Here is a 20605-nt window from a genome sequence, read left to right as displayed (position 1 = left end):
GGAAAGTTACCGGATACCACGTACTTATACGTTTGTGACTATTACAGCGCCATCTACCACAAAGCTAAAAAAGTAGTCCAACTAAAACATCATATTTCTTTACGTACTACACGAACATGTAATAAAAATGGGGGTTCCTATTAAAAAAACACAGTTGATATCCGTTTGACCTACGGCAGCGCCAGCTAGCAACCCAACCGTAGCGCCATCTTGTTTCCCCCTTCAAGCTAGACGAGTTTCGTTCTTTGTAGTTTTTTCGTTTGATGCTCATTTCGTGAGATATTTGACCCGGTCACTATCAATGGACCACCCTGTATATGTCTGAACACAAGAAGCAGGGTAAAATATCAAATGTAAGAAATTAAGTAAAGAATGATAAAATGAAAGTTTAATACCTGTACTGAAGCCATTACTTAAACTCTTTGATGCCCTATCAGACTTATCATTACGTAAGGTAATACTGCTTTGTATCTATACGTGCTTTGTTGCGTTTCCAACTATTTAGTAAGCAGCACGTACTAAATTTATTGTTTCTCATCTATCCAATTTTCCGATCACGTGCCAGCGTAGTTAACTATCACAGCTTCCGTTGTTGCTTGAAAGTGCTGTGATGGTCTTTTCGCCATTCTTTGAGTTTTTCAAGTTAAGTATGCGAAATTCAGTGGCGGAAAGGGTGCGTATAGTTGAAGCTGACACCCGTACTGGTCTTTTTCTAAGATGACTTGTACTGATTTTGATGAACAATTCTTGAACTTCAGCATTCCTGCAAAAATATATTGTTCAGAAGTTGATAACAAAATAGCGGTCCAGTGAACAAGTCTCTAAAGCTGGGTGTAATAGTCGGCCCTCTGTTCGAACTCCGAAAGCGGTTACAAACAGTTCGCAGAAAACTACTGCAGTCCTGAAATACACTCCTGGAAATGGAAAAAAGAACACATTGACACCGGTGTGTCAGACCCACCATACTTGCTCCGGACACTGCGAGAGGGCTGTACAAGCAATGATCACACGCACGGCACAGCGGACACACCAGGAACCGCGGTGTTGGCCGTCGAATGGCGCTAGCTGCGCAGCATTTGTGCACCGCCGTCAGTGTCAGCCAGTTTGCCGTGGCATACGGAGCTCCATCGCAGTCTTTAACACTGGTAGCATGCCGCGACAGCGTGGACGTGAACCGTATCTGCAGTTGACGGACTTTGAGCGAGGGCGTATAGTGGGCATGCGGGAGGCCGGGTGGACGTACCGCCGAATTGCTCAACACATGGGGCGTGAGGTCTCCACAGTACATCGATGTTGTCGCCAGTGGTCGGCGGAAGGTGCACGTGCCCGTCGACCTGGGACCAGACCGCAGCGACGCACGGATGCACGCCAAGACCGTAGGATCCTACGCAGAGCCGTAGGGGACCGCACAGCCACTTCCCAGCAAATTAGGGACACTGTTGCTCCTGGGGTATCGGCGAGGACCATTCGCAACCGTCTCCATGAAGCTGGGCTACGGTCCCGCACACCGTTAGGCCGTCTTCCGCTCACGCCCCAACATCGTGCAGCCCGCCTCCAGTGGTGTCGCGACAGGCGTGAATAGAGGGACGAATGGAGACGTGTCGTCTTCAGCGATGAGAGTCGCTTCTGCCTTGGTGCCAATGATGGTCGTATGCGTGTTTGGCGCCGTGCAGGTGAGCGCCACAATCAGGACTGCATACGACCGAGGCACACAGGGCCAACACTCGGCATCATGGTGTGGGGAACGATCTGCTACACTGGCCGTACACCTCTGGTGATCGTCGATGGGACACTGAATAGTGCACGGTACATCCAAACCGTCATCGAACCCATCGTTCTACCATTCCTAGAGCGGCAAGGGAACTTGCTGTTCCAACAGGACAATGCTCGTCCGCTTGTATCCAGTGCCACCCAACGTGCTCTAGAAGGTGTAAGTCAACTACCCTGGCCAGCAAGATCTCCGGATCTGTCCCCCATTGAGCATGTTTGGGACTGGATGAAGCGTCGTCTCACGCGGTCTGCACGTCCAGCACTAACGCTGGTCCAACTGAGGCGCCAGGTGGAAATGGCATGGCAAGCCGTTCCACAGGACTACATCCAGCATCTCTACGATCGTCTCCATGGGAGAATAGCAGCCTGCATTGCTGCGAAAGGTGGATATACACTGTACTAATGCCGACATTGTGCATGCTGTGTTGCCTGTGTCTATGTGCCTGTGGTTCTGTCAGTGCGATCATGTGATGTATCTGACCCCAGGAATGTGTCAATAAAGTTTCCCCTTCCTGGGACAATGAATTCACGGTGTTCTTATTTCAATTTCCAGGAGTGTATATCTGGTTGGCCGTTGTTGCACTAGAGGTACTGAACATTCATTTTATCATTCTTTACTTAACTCTTTACACTTGATGTTTTACCTTGCTTCTTGTGTTCAACCATTGCTTCCAGCTCATGACGAAAAGAGGGTAAGTACTGCTATGGTTCCTTAGAAAAATTTTGGATGGTGAATTTCACACGATTAATGTATTTTATGAGTTATGAAGCTTGGTTTCTCCTTTCTGGTCATGTGAATAGCCAGCTTAAGTGCTAATGGCTAACCAAATCCCGCCAAACCATGCATTAAAATTCCTCTGCACCATGGCTCTGAGTACTGCGAGATTTAATATCTGAGGTCATCAGTCCCCTAGAACTTAGAACTACTTAAACCTAACTAATCTAAGGACATCACACACGTCCATACCCGAGGCAGGATTCGAACCTGCGACCGTAACGGTCGCGCAGTTCCAGACTGAAGCGCCTAGAACCGCTCGGCCACAGCGGCCGGCTCTGCACCATGAAAAAGTTGGTTTATTTTTTGTAAGGTGTATTTGTTAGTTGAACTATTTGCGAAACGTCCCTCGATACCACTGTTAATACAGACTTTTATTTTCCAGTTTTGGAGAAGGCATCCTGTCAGTTAATAAAACATGAAAGGCAATACTATTTTTTCCAGCGAGATGGCGCCACATGCCATACGTCTCGTCACTCGTCTCTCGTATTCACAAGTCTTCATGGATGTTCTGCGTCAAGTTTTTATTTGTAGGCATATTTAAAAGGAAAAATGTACGAAATTAGCAGTAAAAAGTTAATTTTAAAGCTCATGTAATAGTTGCTATTTTTAAAATTATTTTTTAATTTGAAATGAAGTTGCTTTCGTTATATGACTGACTCGGAGCCCTTTTATCTTATACACGCTGTATATGAAGGCAGAATGAATGGATAAGAATTGGCTTTGACAAATTAATTCTAGTATGATGTAAGTGGCGCAGTATATATTAGCAGTTTGATGCAACTACCATGTAGCGAGCGAATAACTGCAGCTCTTCCCGGCCAGAAATCGCTACCTTCGCCCAGTAGTTCCATTAGCACTGCTCGATGGATGAGAGTTTGTGTAGTCTGCTCAGAACGGAGAAGCAATAGTGAAAAAGTTGCACTTTTGAGTTTTTTCTCAGGAGTACCCGTTTTCCCCACTCCAAAGTGCTCAGCGTGCGCTAGAGAGGAATTCCGCACAACGTCGCGGCTTCTCGTATGGGTGAGATAGTTCGACTGCGGCTCATGAGAAACTGAAGCAAGCTGTAAACTGGCCCCCATATGTAATGTGACGGAGGTTTCTATGATTCGTTACAGATAATCTATCATATAACGTATATGGTGATAACGTAAATCTTATTTAAAACGAACAGCAGTATCCATTCCCGGTACACAAAGCATATCATCTGTCTGCATGATCAGTGAAAGTCATTTCTTCTATAATAAAAATATATTTATGATATGAATATTTATTGTGTTGTTGCCGAACCGGTATCGGGTACTACGCCCATCTTTGGCGATGAGAGAACCAAAGATGTTACAAACTAGCATTATATAAAAAGAAAAAGAATTATTAAATTCCGCGATGAGGCTTTGTAGACAGTGCATTGCCGACCGACCGCCGTGTCATCCTCTGCCATGTGGCGTTATGTGGATGCGTTATGGACAAGCATGTGGTCAGCACAGGGCTCTATCGGTCGTTGTCGACTTCTAATTGAAATTGGTCCTCAATTTGTGTCATGATGTCGAGTGATGTCGTGTGTTCCTGTCTTCGCCCTACGGAAAAATCCCTGGTAACACCGAAAACTGAAGCTGACCATTCGACAACCGAAGCAGATAACATAACGTACACACAAATACAAACCCATCTTAGTAGAACAAATTGTGAAAATCATACAGTACTAGGGTTATAATTATTCATGCAGCATAGGATGCGTTATAAATGCGTGTGTTATCATGTTCGGTAAAAAAAAAAAAATTATCGGGAGTGTGCTCAGTCACAAACACAGTCATGATCCAGTAACCGAACAATCTCCTTGAAAAAAGTTACATAAAGCATAAAGTACACGCGAAGCGAGGCCACGAACATGACACATAATATCATTGTTCACCCATTGTACATAAGAAGAAAGAAAGAAGAAAAAAATTAGGATTTCACGTTAGTCGATATCGAGGTCATTAGAGGTGGAGCACAAGCTCGGAATGCTTCAAAGGGGGAAAGGAAATCGGTCGTGCCCTTCCAAGGGAATAAGCCGATCATTTGTCTAAATGGATTTAGAGAAGTCACAGAGAACCTAAAACTCGATGGCCGACCGTGGACTCGGTGATATGGCGAGCTGGTTCATATGGTTCAAATGGCTCTGAGCACTATGGGACTTAACATCTATGGTCATCAGCCCCCTAGACCGTAGAATTACTTAAACCTAACTAACTTAATGACATCACACACATCCATACCAGAGGCAGTATTCGAACCTGCGACCGTAGCGGTCTCACGGTTCCAGACTGGAGCGCCTAGAACCGCACGGCCATACCCGCCGGCTATGGCGAGCTGTCATCTCTGAAAATTCCATCTTTGTTTGCGAACATTAAGTCCATGAATGACTGCAAATGATCTCGAAGTTGCCGAACATAACTATTTCTAGTCAACCATCAGTTCATTAGGACAAGAGGACCCAGTCCATTCCTCCTAAACACGATCCACACCATTATGGATCCACCATCATCCTGCACAGTGCCCTGTTGACAGTCTTTGTCCTTAGCTTCGTGGGGTCAGCGCCTCACTCGAACCCTAGCATCAATTCTTACCAACCGAAATCGGGACTCATTCGACCAGTCCAATGCCTTCCAGTAGTTTAGGGTCCAACCGATATCTTCACAAGCCCAGGAGAAGCATTGCAGGCAGATTTTGGCACTGCAGGAGATGTAGTGCTGTTAGCAAAGACAGTCACTTGGTCGTCTGGTACCAAAGACCTTTAACGCCAAATTTCGCCGTACTGTCCAAATGGATACATTCGTCGTACGTCCCACATTGGTCTCTGTGGTGACCACACAGTGTTGCTTTCTGTAAGCACTGACTCCTCTGCGCAAATGCCGCTGCTCTCGGTCGTTAAGTGAAGTCCATCGGTCATTGCGTTGCCCGTGGTGAGAAATAATGACTGAAATTTGGTATTTCGGCACACTCTTGTCACTGTTGATCTCGGAATATTGAATTCCCTGACGATTTCGGAAATGGAATGTCCTTTGCATTTAGATCGAACTGCCATTTCGCGTTCAGGGTCTGTTGATCCCCGCCGCGCGTACATAAGCACGGTAGAAATCTTCTCACCTGAGTCACCTAATTACAAATGACATCTCCACAAATTCACTGCTCTTTTATACCTTGTGTACGCGATACTGCCGCCATCTGTATTGTGTGAATTGGTATTCCATGACTTTTTCATTTGATTTTTTTTTACGATAACAGTAACTTTATTAAAACCTGTTAAGACCTCTACAGTAACTTACGTGCTTTAATGGATGCTGAAGATAGGAAAACTGCAATTTCTGGTTACGTCTTTGTTAACGTCACGTCCTCTCACGTCCTCTAGGAAAGACGTAGAGCGTTTAGTTCTAAGATTAAACTATTGAAAATGAAATAGAAAGAAGTTGCGCCTAGATAAGAAAGATAAAAAAAACCTGAAAAGCGTTGGTATTGTGTGGTTCGTGTTAATATTGGTGTTACATTAACATATAGTTCAGTTCCGGAATAACTGCAAATTATAACAGCTTTCTGGAACAAAAGGAAGGAAGTTTAGCATTTAACGTCTCGTCGACATCGATGTCATTACAGACGAAGCACAAGATCGGGTGGTTTCAGGGATAGGAAAAGAAAAGGCTGTGTTCTTTCTTTACAACCATTCCGGAATCACCTTGCTCGGTCTTTCTGGTACAGAGGCTCGCCTTCATATACTGTCAGATAGAAGGTGCTATATCCACGTATCCCGTGAAAGAAACTCTCGAAGTAGTGTTCTGCTGAAACCGCATGTGGAAAAAAGAAAGTAAGAGGCAGGCTTCCAGTCGTGTTGAACAGTCTATTGTTTACCTTAAGTCGTGGCGTGGGATGCCTGCTTCTTATGTGACAATGAATTCACTCTCCTAGTTTTTACTGTTCTTTGTTCAACCTTTTTTTTGAAAGTAGTGCTATACAATATCCCTACACATGTTTCCCAGTTTCTGTCGTCACTCATTTTTTGCTTTCATTTGGAGGTTTTGATAACATTTCCTAAACAACAATTGGCTCACCCGCAATCGGCTTTAAAATTCGGTTGTGATTTAGACGTTAAATTCAACAAAAAATATTTGCAAGCGTATTATTACAAATTTTTGTTTTCACAGTGATTGCTTACCCCATGAAAATTTAAGCAACTGCACTAATCTTTTTCACATAGTTGAACACTGTGAACTGAATGAGTACAAAAAGCATACCGAGAGAGGTGACGCAGTGGTTAGCACATTGGACTCACATTCGGGAGAACGACGGCTCAAATCCGCGTCCGGCCTTCTCGATTTAGGTTTTCCATGATTTTCCTAAATCGCTTCATGCAAGTGCCGGGATGTTTCCTTTGAAAGGGCGCCGTCGATTTCTTTCCCAATCCGTGACGCAGTCGAAGCTTGTGCTGCGTCTCTAATAACCTCGATGTCGACGGAACGTTAAACCCAACCTTCCTTCCTTCCTTCAAAAAAATTTTCATGTACAATTTGATAATAAGTTACTGGTTAGTGTCCTGGTCTGATACAAAATTTTTAGCTGACACTAAAGGTTTTTCACACCACAGGCTCAACAATCTGAACGGTTTGCACTGACATCATTTAATACTGTAGCATCTTCATTGATTTCATCTCCATATATCTATTCATTTTATTTCTGTGCGTTTAGTTCGTTTCAAAAAGAAATAGCTTCCGTTACGCTTCATGGCGTTGTATCACTAAACAGTTGCTCAAAGCAATATATGGGACGAAATGATTGATAAACTGTAGTGAATTAAGGAGCTTCAACACCAGAGCCCCTATTTCCGTATTCAGTTAATTGTAACTATTCCTGAAAACTTACAGGTAGCATAAAACTCTCGGATTTTCAGCCATTTATTTTCCACCGGAAGATACTTACGACAGCTTTACATTTTTCCAACTCGTCGAAAAATTCAGTAGAATTTGAAACATTACTAGCCTTGCTTGGTTGATTTAATATCTGTTCCGTGTATACAGTAAATATAGATGAAGTAATACATGAAGCGCTGTGTTGTAGCCAATATAGGGACAGCCGAAGTGAATGAGGTGTCGAACGGAAAGGGGCAACGACTTCTGCTGCGTCGTGTTAGCTCCGTTACGTCACACAAAGCGCCCATGTGTTTCCAGGTAAATCAACCCTAAGTTATAAACAACTGCATGAAGGATAATAAATAGGTCTGAAAACTGATACCATACACATGATAGCTTGTTTCGTGAATCAGAGGAGTTCGAATAGGCTTTGACTGCATTCGACTTCTGCAATACAAAGTTAACGCAACAGGAAAAACTTACCATTGATTACGATGACAGAGAAAAGGATATGTATTCTGGAGCATTAATAATTGATGATTGCCCGAAAACGATTTACTAATGTCGAAACAGGCTGCATTTCATACTTCTTCTCTGTATGATTCGTATTGTAGCCATTATAAATTGCTACGTGCAGAAGCAACTATCAGTTGTTCTTCATAGACAGGTTCGTAAAAGAAACATGCCATCATTAGATTTAAAAAAAAACACTTCCCTTATTATTATTTTGGTGATCCAGAACAATTACACTCCTGGAAATGGAAAAAAGAACACATTGACACCGGTGTGTCAGACACACCATACTTGCTCCGGACACTGCGAGAGGGCTGTACAAGCAATGATCACTCGCACGGCACATCGGACACACCAGGAACCACGGTGTTGGCCGTCGAATGGCGCTAGCTGCGCAGCATTTGTGCACCGCCGCCGTCAGTGTCAGCCAGTTTGCCGTGGCATACGGAGCTCCATCGCAGTCTTTAACACTGGTAGCATGCCGCGACAGCGTGGACGTGAACCGTATGTGCAGCTGACGGACTTTGAGCGAGGGCGTATAGTGGACATGCGGGAGGCCGGGTGGACGTACTGCCGAATTGCTCAACACGTGGGGCGTGAGGTCTCCACAGTACATCGATGTTGTCGCTAGTGGTCGGCGGAAGGTGCACGTGCCCGTCGACCTGGGACCGGACCTCAGCGACGCACGGATGCACGCCAAGACCGTGGGATCCTACGCAGTGCCGTAGGGGACCGCACCGCCACTTCCCAGCAAATTAGGGACACTGTTGCTCCTGGAGTATCGGCGAGGACCATTCGCAACCGTCTCCATGAAGCTGGGCTACGGTCCCGCACACCGTTAGGCCGTCTTCCGCTCATGCCCCAACATCGTGCAGCCCGCCTCCAGTGGTGTCGCGACAGGCGTGAATGGAGGGACGAATGGAGACGTGTCGTCTTCAGCGATGAGAGTCGCTTCTGCCTTGGTGCCAATGATGGTCGTATGCGTGTTTGGCGCCGTGCAGGTGAGCGCCACAATCAGGACTGCATACGACCGAGGCACACAGGGCCAACACCAGGCATCATGGTGTGGGGAGCGATCTCCTACACTGGCCGTACACCTCCGGTGATCGTCAAGGGGACACTGAATACTGCACGGTACATCCAAACCGTCATCGAACCCATCGTTCTACCATTCCTAGAGCGGCAATGGAACTTGCTGTTCCAACAGGACAATGCACGTCCGCATGTATCCCATCCCACCCAACGTGCTCTAGAAGGTGTAAGTCAACTACCCTGGCCAGCAAGATTTCCGGATCTGTCCCTCATTGAGCATGTTTGGGACTGGATGAAGTGTCGTCTCACGCGGTCTGCACGTCCAGCACGAACGCTGGTCCAACTGAGGTGCCAGGTGGAAATGGCATGGCAAGGCGTTCCACAGGACTACATCCAGCATCTCTACGATCGTCTCCATTGGAGAATAGCAGCCTGCATTGCTGCGAAAGGTGGATATACACTGTACTAGTGCCGACATTGTGCATGCTCTGTTGCCTGTGTCTATGTGCCTGCAGTTCTGTCAGTGTGATAATGTGATGTATCTGACCCCAGGAATGTGTCAATAAAGTTTCCCCTTCCTGGGACAATGAATTCACGGTGTTCTTATTTCAATTTCCAGGAGTGTATTTTCACTTAAAACTTCAGGGTTGACAGGCCGTATTGTATTGTATAGAACTGGGGACCTAGAAACGACGGAGAGGCTTCGTCCCGCCAAGGGCCTCAGTGGTTCACAAACCCACAACAGGCTACAGCAGTCCACGCACCCCATCGCCGCCCACACCGAACCTAGGGTTCAAAATGGCTCGGAGCACTATGGGACTCAGCTTCTGAGGTCATCAGTCCCCTAGATCTTAGAACTACTTAAACCTTACTAACCTAAGGACATCACACACTTCCCTGCCCGAGGCAGGATTCAAACCTGCGACCGTAGCGGTCGTGCGGTTCCAGACTGTAGCGCCTAGAACCGCTCGGCCACTTCGGCCGGCAAACCCAGGGTTATTGTGCGGTTCGGCCCGCAGTGGACCCCCCGGGAACGTCCCATACCAGACGAGTGTAACCCCAAATGTTTACGTGATAGAGTAATCACGGTGTACGCGTACATGGAGACAGTGTTTGCGCAGCAATCGCCGACACAGTGTAACTGAGACGGAATAAGTGGAACCAGCCAGCATTCGCCGAGGCAGATGGAAAACGGCTTTAAAAACCATCCACAGACTGGCCGGCACACCGGACCTCGACACGAATCCATCGGGCGGATTCGTGCAGGGAACCGACACGCCTTCCCGTCCGGAAAGCAGTGCGTTAGATCGCACGGCTAACCGGGCGGGCATGACAGGCCGTGTTCGATATTGGAAACTTTCCCCTAAATTTTCGCCTATCAGCCTGCAAGTTTAAAGCGTAGTTAATAATGGCCCTAAAGGACTACTGTTTGATCAGATAAGTTATTATTTACAACTAGTGTATAAGTAGATCTAAACGTCCCCCTAAGCTTTTGGCATTTATCACAAAAATTTCTTCCCTGCGTTCTGTGTTATGTGAGATTAAAACAATAGTCACTCAGCAACATCAGGAATGGTAGGCGAAATGAAAGTTTTAATATTTGCCAGTAGTGCCGTACTCAGGATCAATATAGCAGCTTCTTAACATCGTATTAATCAGCACAGCCACCAGCGTAACATCTGTTCGTTACAGATTTCAAATGATGATGTTGTTCCTCCGGGAATATCTAGCAAACACATTTTGCAGATACATTACTGGGAGAAACATCGTCGTGTTGCTGTACTGTTCTAATGGTGAGAAAAATGAGCTGCCGTTTGCTACGATTGAACACATGCCTCTTTAACTGCCTCGCGACCTTTCATATTTCTAGAAATGCCCTGAGAAGGTAGTTAGTTTCTCCGACAGTCAGATCAAATAGATGCAATGCGACGGCAACTCTCTGCCCTACAAATACCTTTTAGTGAAGAGGTAAGTAAAGAGATCAGGGTAATGCGTGCTGATAACAGCGGTGGGATTTTTTTTTTTTTTTTTTTTTACCACGATACTGCAAGGTGATCAGTGACGAGCGGACAGGGGAGACATAATGGATCGGCTCGAAGTCAATAGGCCCATTCTAATGAGGCTGTAGTTCACAACTGCCGTTTTCTTTCTCAGGATATTGGTTTTAAGGTAATACAGCTTGTATTTAAGGAGGGTAGTTACCTGAGGAGCAACGCTCCAATCAAATATTTTAGCAACAGCATGAGTTTATAAAGCTCCTAAATATAAATTTAACGTATTCCGCATAAATAGATGGAAAGAACCGTATTATTTCTTTTTTTTTTTTTTTTTTTTTTTTTTTTTTTTTTTGTCACACAACTGCTGGACAATCTCTGGAAGCAGCCACAAGAAAGTAGGCGTAAGTATCCATTTAAAGTGGAACGACCATATAAAACTGATCGCCGGAAAGGCAGAAGCCAGACAAAGATTCATTGGAAGAATCCTTAGGAGGCGTTGCCAAGCCACGGAGGAGGTAGCTTACAAATCCCCACTTCAACCGATAATTGAGTCTCAGTCTGCAGTTGGGATTGATAGACAAAATAGACAATATTCAAAGAAAGGTAGCGTGTTTCAGTAAGAGTTAGGTGAGTAAGTTAAAAGCGTCATAAACAGTGGCAGGCTCTATTACACGGGCGTTATGCATCGAGATGGGGTTCACTCTTGAAGTTAGGAGGGAATACATTCCTAGAAGAGTCAACCAACATTTTGCTTCATCCAAGACATATCTCGCTAAAAGGTCATAAAGGTTACACGGAGATTTATGAACAGTGCTTCTACTACGCCATTCGCGACCGTTACGCGAAATCAGAGAACTGACAGTGGTACAAGGAGTTGGCCTAACTTTCCCCAGCCACCGAGCCATGGTTTGCAGAGTATAGGGGTACAGTCGCTTTTAAATTAGTTGGTATTTGATGGCGAGCGGGCTGCAGTACTCCCTCCAGGAATCCGCCAATTGGAGCCTGTCACTGACGGCTCCAACTGTGTTGGCATTTCCGCTTCTCAGAGCATCGAACGTGCCATTAGTCAAGTAGGAAACTTTACTTGATGCAAAAATCGTGAAAAATAGTAGCCTTGATCCTAATAAAATTAAGAGCAGATTTTTGACACATTTAGAGACGCTACAGAGTTCTAAAGCATGTGTTAAACTCAAAACTTTTTGTTGTTTTTGTAGGAGACTAAAAATTTCACACTTGTTACTAGGTAAATACTCTGAATTTCGTTGCTTATACATAACAGACGCATTTCGATGCGAAACTTCGGGAAAATCCGCTATCGAGTGAGGTATTTAGTAATTAACGAAAAACAAAACTTCTTTCAGAGAATTGAATTGATTTCGAGACAATTTTCGAACTGGAAAATTTCAGAGTGACTAAAATTAACCCTAGATTACTAAAGCTTCCAAAAATTCCAATTTTCACCAATTCGTGGTTTCCGCCAATCTGATATTGTCAGTATGGGGTGTAAAACAGGGCATTTTGTTAAAAATTTTGTATGTCACATAAAATTGGATAACCTTTAATTGCAATTAAGTAGTGCGTAAACTATATACGAAATAAATCTCGGATGAACAGCGTGGTTTGAGGGTAGAAAAGACACTATTACTTCCTTTGAATAAAACAGAGTAGTAAAGTTTATGGTTGTTTAGTAAGAACGTAATGTTTTTCAGCGCTATAGTGTTCTAAGGTTCTGATTTTCCATATGACTACAGATACTAACGAGGTCTGTACCACAGGTTAATTCCAAATTTTCTACTTGATGTTGAAGGTTATGGAAACTTTAAAGCGATTTTTTATCTCCAAAGAGGGTGGGGGTGGGGGGGGGGGGGGAGGGGTGGTGCTTGGCGGCTGCCCACAGACAAAGCTCGGACCTTATACCTCAGATGGCAGCAAAGTTAAATCGCCCAACAGCGTTGGTTGTCAAACTTTTTACTAAGAGCCAGTACTGACACTGTAGGGAAACACCTCAATATTTTTTAGTAAAAAAGAAAATAATATATTGGAACTGCATGTATTTTTCTGAAGCCGTACATAGTGTCGCATCGCCGGCCGCGGTAGTCTCGCGGTTCTAGGCGCGCAGTCCGGAACCGTGCGACTGCTACGGTCGCAGGTTCGAATCCTGCCTCGGGCATGGATGTGTGTGATGTCCTTAGGTTAGTTAGGTTTAAGTAGTTCTAATTTGTAGGGGACTGATGACCACAGCAGTTGAGTCCCATAGTGCTCAGAGCCATTTGAACCATTTGAAGTGTAGCATTCCCCTACAGAGTTGGGTAGTGTGGGCAGCGCCATCACAACACAATGCCATTTCTAGTTTCCTGATTTTGCGGCACATTTCCTAGCTACTTTCATCTCCTAGTAGGTGGGAGAATGCCCGCACCTCGTGGTCGTGCGGTAGCGTTCTCGCTTCCCACGCCCGGGTTCCCGGGTTCGATTCCCGGCGGGATCAGGGATTTTCTCTGCCTCGTGATGGCTGGGTGTTGTGTGTTGTCCTTAGGTTAGTTAGGTTTAAGTAGTTCTAAGTTCTAGGGGGACTGATGACCATAGATGTTAAGTCCTATAGAGCTCAGAGCCATTTGAACCATTTTTTATTTGGAAGAATACTAGGCGGCTGAAGCAGACCGTTTTCAATAGAACTTTTGCATTAGGCCAAATATAACAAAGCAGTTACAGTTTGAAATGATATTATTTAATTAATTAAAAATTGTGATAAAGGTATACAAAGGAGGATGATAGCTTTGTATATAAAAGGGTTTAGAAGTCAATTTTATCTGTTGTCATACGCCTGCTTTTAGCTAATTCTTATTGGGAAGAAAACACTTTGACCATTTGACACGGTAAGTAGTGTGGCCACATTAGTGATCCATCGAAGAAACAATCAAACTGAAATAAATAACAATAAACTACATTTGTCGGCGAAAAGGCGTTGTTTAAACATTGGTATTGTAAAAAAAAATTACTACTCTCCATACAGGCGACATTACAAATATTATATAAATTACTTAGAGTCTATGTCACACCAGACGACTTAAAAACAAAAAAGTTTGTACCAAAAGGTAACGGAACACGCTCTCTCTGTCAGTCTCACTGACACGATGTCTACACGTGTCAGAACTAGTGTAACCACTTGTCTGTCAGCAGGCAGCAGCGCTGTTCAGGGCGAAAAAATATGCAGTGGCCACTTTTCCCGTCCGGGCCACTATCACACCTTCCCCTACCGTCTTATTACTTGGTAACCTACCTAAATCAGCATGTTATATTAAATTATAACAGTAATTACAATGTGAGACACGATCACAAATGTTTACTAAATGTTTTGAAGGTAATTTCTCTTGTGCTGTATTACAACCTTAATTTGACTGCGTAATACGTGTTACAAACAAGTTCCACTTTTTAGGATGATCGTGCTTACAGAGCGCATTGACGAATGCATGTTACTTCCGCCTGACATTTGTACCACCTCAGCCAATCGGTTCTAGTTGTGCACGATCGTGGTTTGTCAGCACTCGAACTACAAAAAATTCCCCTTCGCGCTTCTATTAACCCCGCAATGGCCGCGCTACATGCCACTCTGTTCCTGATGTAAACGGCAAATTTACGTCACGGTCTAATTCACCAACATCAACCAGAATTAAGTACGTCTCAAAGTATTGCTGTCTCTGTATGATGTTTTGTTCGTTACTGAGCAAGAAAAGTACAGTCTTAAGAAGCTCTTAAAGTTTGTTGACGTTTTTGGATTCGGCTGTTAGTTGCCGGATGCATATCAACATACAGCTGAAAATTGCGGGCCACGCGAACACTTGATTCGCGTCGCATGCAGGCCGCGGTTTGCTTCAGAGTCATCCCGTGCACCGTTCTCTAAAGTTTCATTTCGCAAACAGAGACATTGATCAAGGTTTTCAACAGTAAAAGCACTCAGAGGGGCACGTAATTTCGTTGCTTGCGTAAATTTTTTAACTTTTATGGCAATCAAAATTCTGAAGTGAGTGAGCCTTTTTTTTTTTTTAATTTAACTATGGATTCTTCTTAAACGGGATCCGAAAGTGTTGACATTGAAAGGCAGCAATAATATCCGAGGGCATGTGCACACGTTGTAGTGACAGTAGAACATGGTTTTCCTGCGTCAACCACCATAAGGCAGCTTGTCGGGTACAGATGTGAATGTAGACACTGCTTTCGTCAGCAACGAGTGTTTACAGTCACTTTGGGCAGAGAGCGGCTGTGGCAACAGACAAGCACGGCGCTCCAATGGCAATGAGAACGCGCGGGCAGCGGCTAGGCTACGCTAGGTTAGGGTAGGCAATGCTGGGCTGGCTACGTACACGTCGGTCGCCTCCGCTGCCGCTGCTGCCTCCGCGAACTCCAGAGCGGCCGGTGTCGCAGCCGCTGGCTGGCCGTATGCCGACGTCGTCGGCACCGCTCCTCACTTCGAGCTTGCCGGCCGAGCTAACGCTCCCGATGGCAGCCGAGCGGCGCCGAGCGCGCATCGACGCTCGCCTAGCGACTATCGACCTGCGGCGCAGGCGGGGGAGGGTGTGGGCGAATGCGTGTGACCCAGTTGGTCAGCTGATTGGGGCGCCGCCGCTGCCACTGCCGCCCTGCCGCCTGGCCGGGTCGGCCGCCCCAGTTTTGAGGGCAAACACAGCGGTTGTTAGCCCGGGCCGGAGCTACGGCGGCGGCAACGGACGGCGCGCTGTCACAGCTCAGATCTGTCAGTGCTGAGCGGGCGGTGGGCCATCCCAAGGGGCGATAGTGGACAGCAAGGATATTCTTCAGTGTTAACAAAAAGGAAAGAGATTTGAGTCTGACTGGGGCCCTAAAGGGCGTCACAGGGTTTCGTTTTCGGTCCAGGCATTTTTTTTAATTTTATGGTTTTTTCAGTAATCAGTCCTCTGTTTCTGGTATGTTACATCCCAACACCAATCCATCTCTTGTGCCAACTTCTTCATTTCAGAGCAGAACTTGCAGCCTAGTCATCGATTATTTACTGGATGTATTCCAATGTTCCCGCCAGTTTTTGTCCTCTACAGCTCCTTCTAGTACGATGGTGTCATGCACTACTCGCCCTTAAAATTTCTACACCATGAAGAAATTCAGGTGATAAACGGGTATTCATTGGTCGAATATACTAGCACTGACATGAGATTACATTTTCCCGCAATTTGGGTGCATAGGTCCTGAGAAATCAGTACCCAGAACATCCACCTCTGACCGTAATAACGGCCGCGATACGCCTGGGAATTGAGCAAAACAGAGCTACGATGGCGTGGACAGGTACAGCTGCCCATACAGCTTCAACACGATACCATAGTTCATCAAGAGTAGTGACTGGCGTATTGTGATGAGCCAGTTGCTCGGCCACCATTGGCCAGGCGTTTTCAATTGGTGAGAGATCTGGAGAATGTGCTGGCCAGGCCAGCAGTCGAACATTTTCTGTATCCAGAAAGGCCTGTACAGGACCTGCAATATGCGGTCGTGCATTATCCTGCGGAAATGTAGCGTCTCGCAGGGATCGAATGAAGTTTAGAGCCACGGGTCGTAACACAATTGAAATGTAGCGTCCACTGTTCAAAGTATCGTCAATGCGAAGAAGAGGTGACCGAGACGTGTAACCAATACACCATCACGCCGGGTGATACGCCAGAAAGGCGACTACGAATACACGCTTCCAATGTGTGTTCACCGCGATGTCGCCAAACACGGATGCGACCATCATGATGCTGTACACAGAACCTAAATCCATCCGAAAAAATGACGTTTTGCCATTCATGCACACAGGTTCGTAGTTGAGTACACCATCGAAGGCGCTCCTGTCTGTGATGCAGCGTCAAGGGTAACCGCAGCCATGGTCTCCGAGCTGACAGTCCATGCTGCTGCAAACGTCGTCCAACTGTTCGTGCAGATGGTTGTTGTCTTGCAAACGTCCCCATCTGTTTACTCAGGGATCGAGACGTGGCTGCACGATCCGTTACAGCCATGCGGATAAGATGCCTATCATCTCGACTGCTAGTGATACGAGGCCGTTGGGATGCAGCACGACGTTCCGTATTACCCTACTAAACCCACCGATTCCATATTCTGCTAAACCGCAATCGCGATAGGCTACAATCCGACCTTCACCATTGTCGAAAACGTGATGGTAAGCATTCCTCCTCCTTACAAGGCATCACGACAACGTTTCTCCAGGCAACTCGGGTAAACTGCTGTTTGTGTATGAGAAATCGGTTAGAAACTTTCCTCATGTCAGCACATTGTAGGTGTCGCCACCGGCGCCAACCTTGTGTGATTGCTCTGAAGATCTAATCATTTGCATATCACAGCATCTTCTTCCTGTCAATTATATTTCGAGTCTGTAGACGTCATCTTCGTGGTGTAGCAGTTTTAATTGCCAGTAGTGTAATACCTGTCCTCTCTTCCTGCCCTTTCTTCTTGTCGATATGTTCCACATGTTTCTTTCTTAGCCGACTTTGCATAGAACATCCTCATTTCTTCTCATATCAGCCTATCTAATTTTCAACATCGTTCTGTAGCACCACAACTCAGCCTTTTCGATTCCCTTCTTTTCCGGTGTCCCACAGTTTATGATTCCTTTTCATAGAATGCTGTGTTCCGAATATACTTTCTCAGAAATTTCTTCGATGTGGAACTAAAGACTTATTGTGCGTGCTATTCTGTCTTTCAATGTTCTCCATGCTTAGTCCGTCAAGTTTCTTTTTTTCAACGCCAAGATAGTAGTATTCCTTCACATTGCATACTTCCACTCATTATTTTCTCCTTTCTTCAGTTTATTCTTAAACCATTTTCTATACGTATTAGCCTGTTCATATCTGTCAGTAGATACCATAATCCTTCTTCACTTTCACTGAGGATAGCAAGCTCATCACTGAATCTTATCGTTGAAATTCTTTCACCCTCAATTTTTAACCTCATTCTTCAACCTCTTTTTTATATCTGTCATTGCTTGTTCGATGGATAGACGGAACAGAAGGGGCAAAAGACTACATCCCTGTGTAACATCTTTCTTTATATGACGATTTCATTCTTTGTCTTCCGTTTCAGTTGCTCCTTGTAAGTTCACGTAAGCACAGTATTGTATAGTATTCTGTCTTCACCAGATAATAATTTTGAACATCTTGCACCATTTTACATTATAAAACGCTTTTTGAAGGTTGACAAATTCTATGAAAGTTTCTTGATCTTTCTTTAGTCTTACTTCCATTCAGTGTCGGCGCTAGGATTTTCGGGCCTCAGGTAGGCCTCCCCAGGCCCTCCCCCAAATTTTTTATTTCATATTTCGGTTTTTTTGAAGAAGTCAAAAATTTTAACTAAAAAATCCAACAATATCTTCTTTTAATGCTCACAGTTAACATAAATTAGATAATTAACAAAATTATTTTGTCATTCCAGCTTTTTAGATGCTAAATCTTTTATAATCCCCGTATAGTCTAATAAGCGGGCTGACTCTGTTGCAATTATAGCTAACCCAAGAAGCAGCTGTTGCCCTAGTGCAGTTCTCAATCAATTCTTAAGTCTTGCGTCAACGCTGAATGACCGTTCTACTTGGGCAACAGTAATAGGCAAAGTGCAAAAAATATGTTATTAAAATTTTACTTTCTAAGAGCACTGGAAAGGTGCTCATATCCAACATTAGCGACATAAATTTTTTTTAACTGCTAAATTTCTGTTTTCAACTCCTACTGATTAATGTCTACGCTCTGCAAAGATGGTATGTTGAACCGTTCAGGCTTACGCAGTTCCATAAGTGCACCATGTTGTCTATGGCAGCATACCTTAGAGTTAAGTTTCCTGCAACATTATCAGGAATAACACTGAAACTGTCCTGTGGGCTGAGGTTTAAATCTTATTCTGACGTTTCGTCTACCGAAGCGTTTCTTTTGCCTTTCCGTTTCTCTACGACGCAAATCGCTACATTCAGGTCAGGTGATGTTCTAATATTTTCTGATATCTAGCAACTTTGTGCCTAAATCTTTCTCAGTTTATTTATTCTTCCACTATACTCTTGATATTGGCACTGTCAGTATCCACTTTGGCTTTCCTTGCTTGAAGCATGAACGTATGTTTAATGAAGGCTAATACTTTGTTCCATGCCGATGACATCAACACAAAAATGGTTCAAATGGCTCTGAGCACTATGGGACTTAACATCTGAGGTCATCAGTCCCCTAGAGCTGAGAACTACTTAAACCTAACTAACCTAAGGACATCACACACGTCCATGCCCGAGGCAGGATTCGAACCTGCGACCGTAGCGGTCGCGTGGTTCCAGACTAAAGCACCTAGAACCGCTCGGCCACACCGGCCGGCTGACATCAACACACACTGAAATGATTTCAAATACTTCTGCATGCTCTTCAGTTAAATACTTGCCTTCGCAGTCAAATTGAAAGCAAGTAAAACCGCCCTTCCTGACAAATGCTTAGCAAACGAATGCCCTGCATCTACCCACACAGATCTTCTCGTTTATGTCTTGTTTTAAAACTTTCCATAATGAAAAAAACTATATGTTTTCAAAACGGTTCCGAAAAAAAGTGACTACATCCTTGATAATCTCCGCAGCATGTACGTCACAAAGGTGTAATGAAAGAGCAACGCAAAGAGAAAAACTGCTAACGAGTTTTCTTAAAATAATTGCGCTTGAGATCCCTAATAAATACGAGTCATACAGTTCCCATTGCCATTAGTGTGTCCACGACAGTCTAAAGGCTGGAAGCTATAATGTTTCAGCTCAAATTATTTTAGCGACTAACTGACCACTACTCTGGTCACTGTCAACAAAGTCTAAAAGACTCTTATCCTACACTCGTGTTCAGAAAAAAACAGGAGACCTTAAATAATTAGATAGAGGTAGCACGTTCATATTCACAGGACATGTGCATTAATGTGTTCTACATAAATCATTAGCATTTCAATCACTTCGGTTCAACATGTGGCTAGTTGCCTAGAAGGCACAGGGTTCCCCATGGGCTCTCAAGACTTGTTCCATGTGTGATCGCATCGACGCGTGTAAGGCACGAATGGCGCCCTGTGCTGTAGCCATCCATGTTGACATCACCTGGTTCCAAACTTCATCTGTGGTGGTTGGCACTGTGTCACAGCGCTGCACCCGACGTTTCACCATATCCCACACATTTTCGATTGGCGGTAAGTCTGGTGATCTGGTGGGCCAGGGTAAAAGGTTGGCATCCTGTCACAACAAGAAGCTACGTGTCCGTGCAGTAACAGATAGTCGTCCATTGTCTTGGTGAAAAATGGCATTTGACTGTTGTGCAGAAAGGGAATAGAAACGGGTCACAGGATGTCATTCACGTAGGTCACACTGCTGACAGTGCCCTGGATACGCAGCGATTGTGATTTGTGGGCGTACCCAGTACCACTCCACACCATAAGTCCTTGGGTTGACGCTGTATGTCTTGAGTGAATTTAGTTACTGCGCCTGTCGGCGGCGAACCAAAATGCGGCCATCACTTACAAAAAAATAGAACGTGGATCGTTCGAAAACACAATCTGATGCCACTCTTGTCCCCACAGACGTCTTTCCATACACGATAGCCGTCTAACATACTTATGCACATTCGTCAAAG

General features: G+C 44.8%; 1 protein-coding gene across 1 annotated transcript in view; it reads right to left on the bottom strand.

Moving 5' to 3' along the window:
• The window catches only part of LOC126339596 (ras-related protein Rab-37), an 871353-nt gene extending 855934 nt beyond the window's left edge, over positions 1 to 15419 (bottom strand). The window contains exon 1 of the mRNA XM_050001644.1: positions 15326 to 15419. The gene's annotated coding sequence lies outside the window, so the exon portion shown is untranslated. The remainder of the gene's footprint in view (positions 1 to 15325) is intronic.
• Between the last annotated feature and the right edge of the window lie 5186 nt (positions 15420 to 20605).

This window comes from Schistocerca gregaria, chromosome 1 (genome assembly GCF_023897955.1).
Source record: "Schistocerca gregaria isolate iqSchGreg1 chromosome 1, iqSchGreg1.2, whole genome shotgun sequence".
NCBI classification, from domain to species: domain Eukaryota; kingdom Metazoa; phylum Arthropoda; class Insecta; order Orthoptera; family Acrididae; genus Schistocerca; species Schistocerca gregaria.
This window is presented reverse-complemented; position numbering and strand designations above follow the sequence as displayed.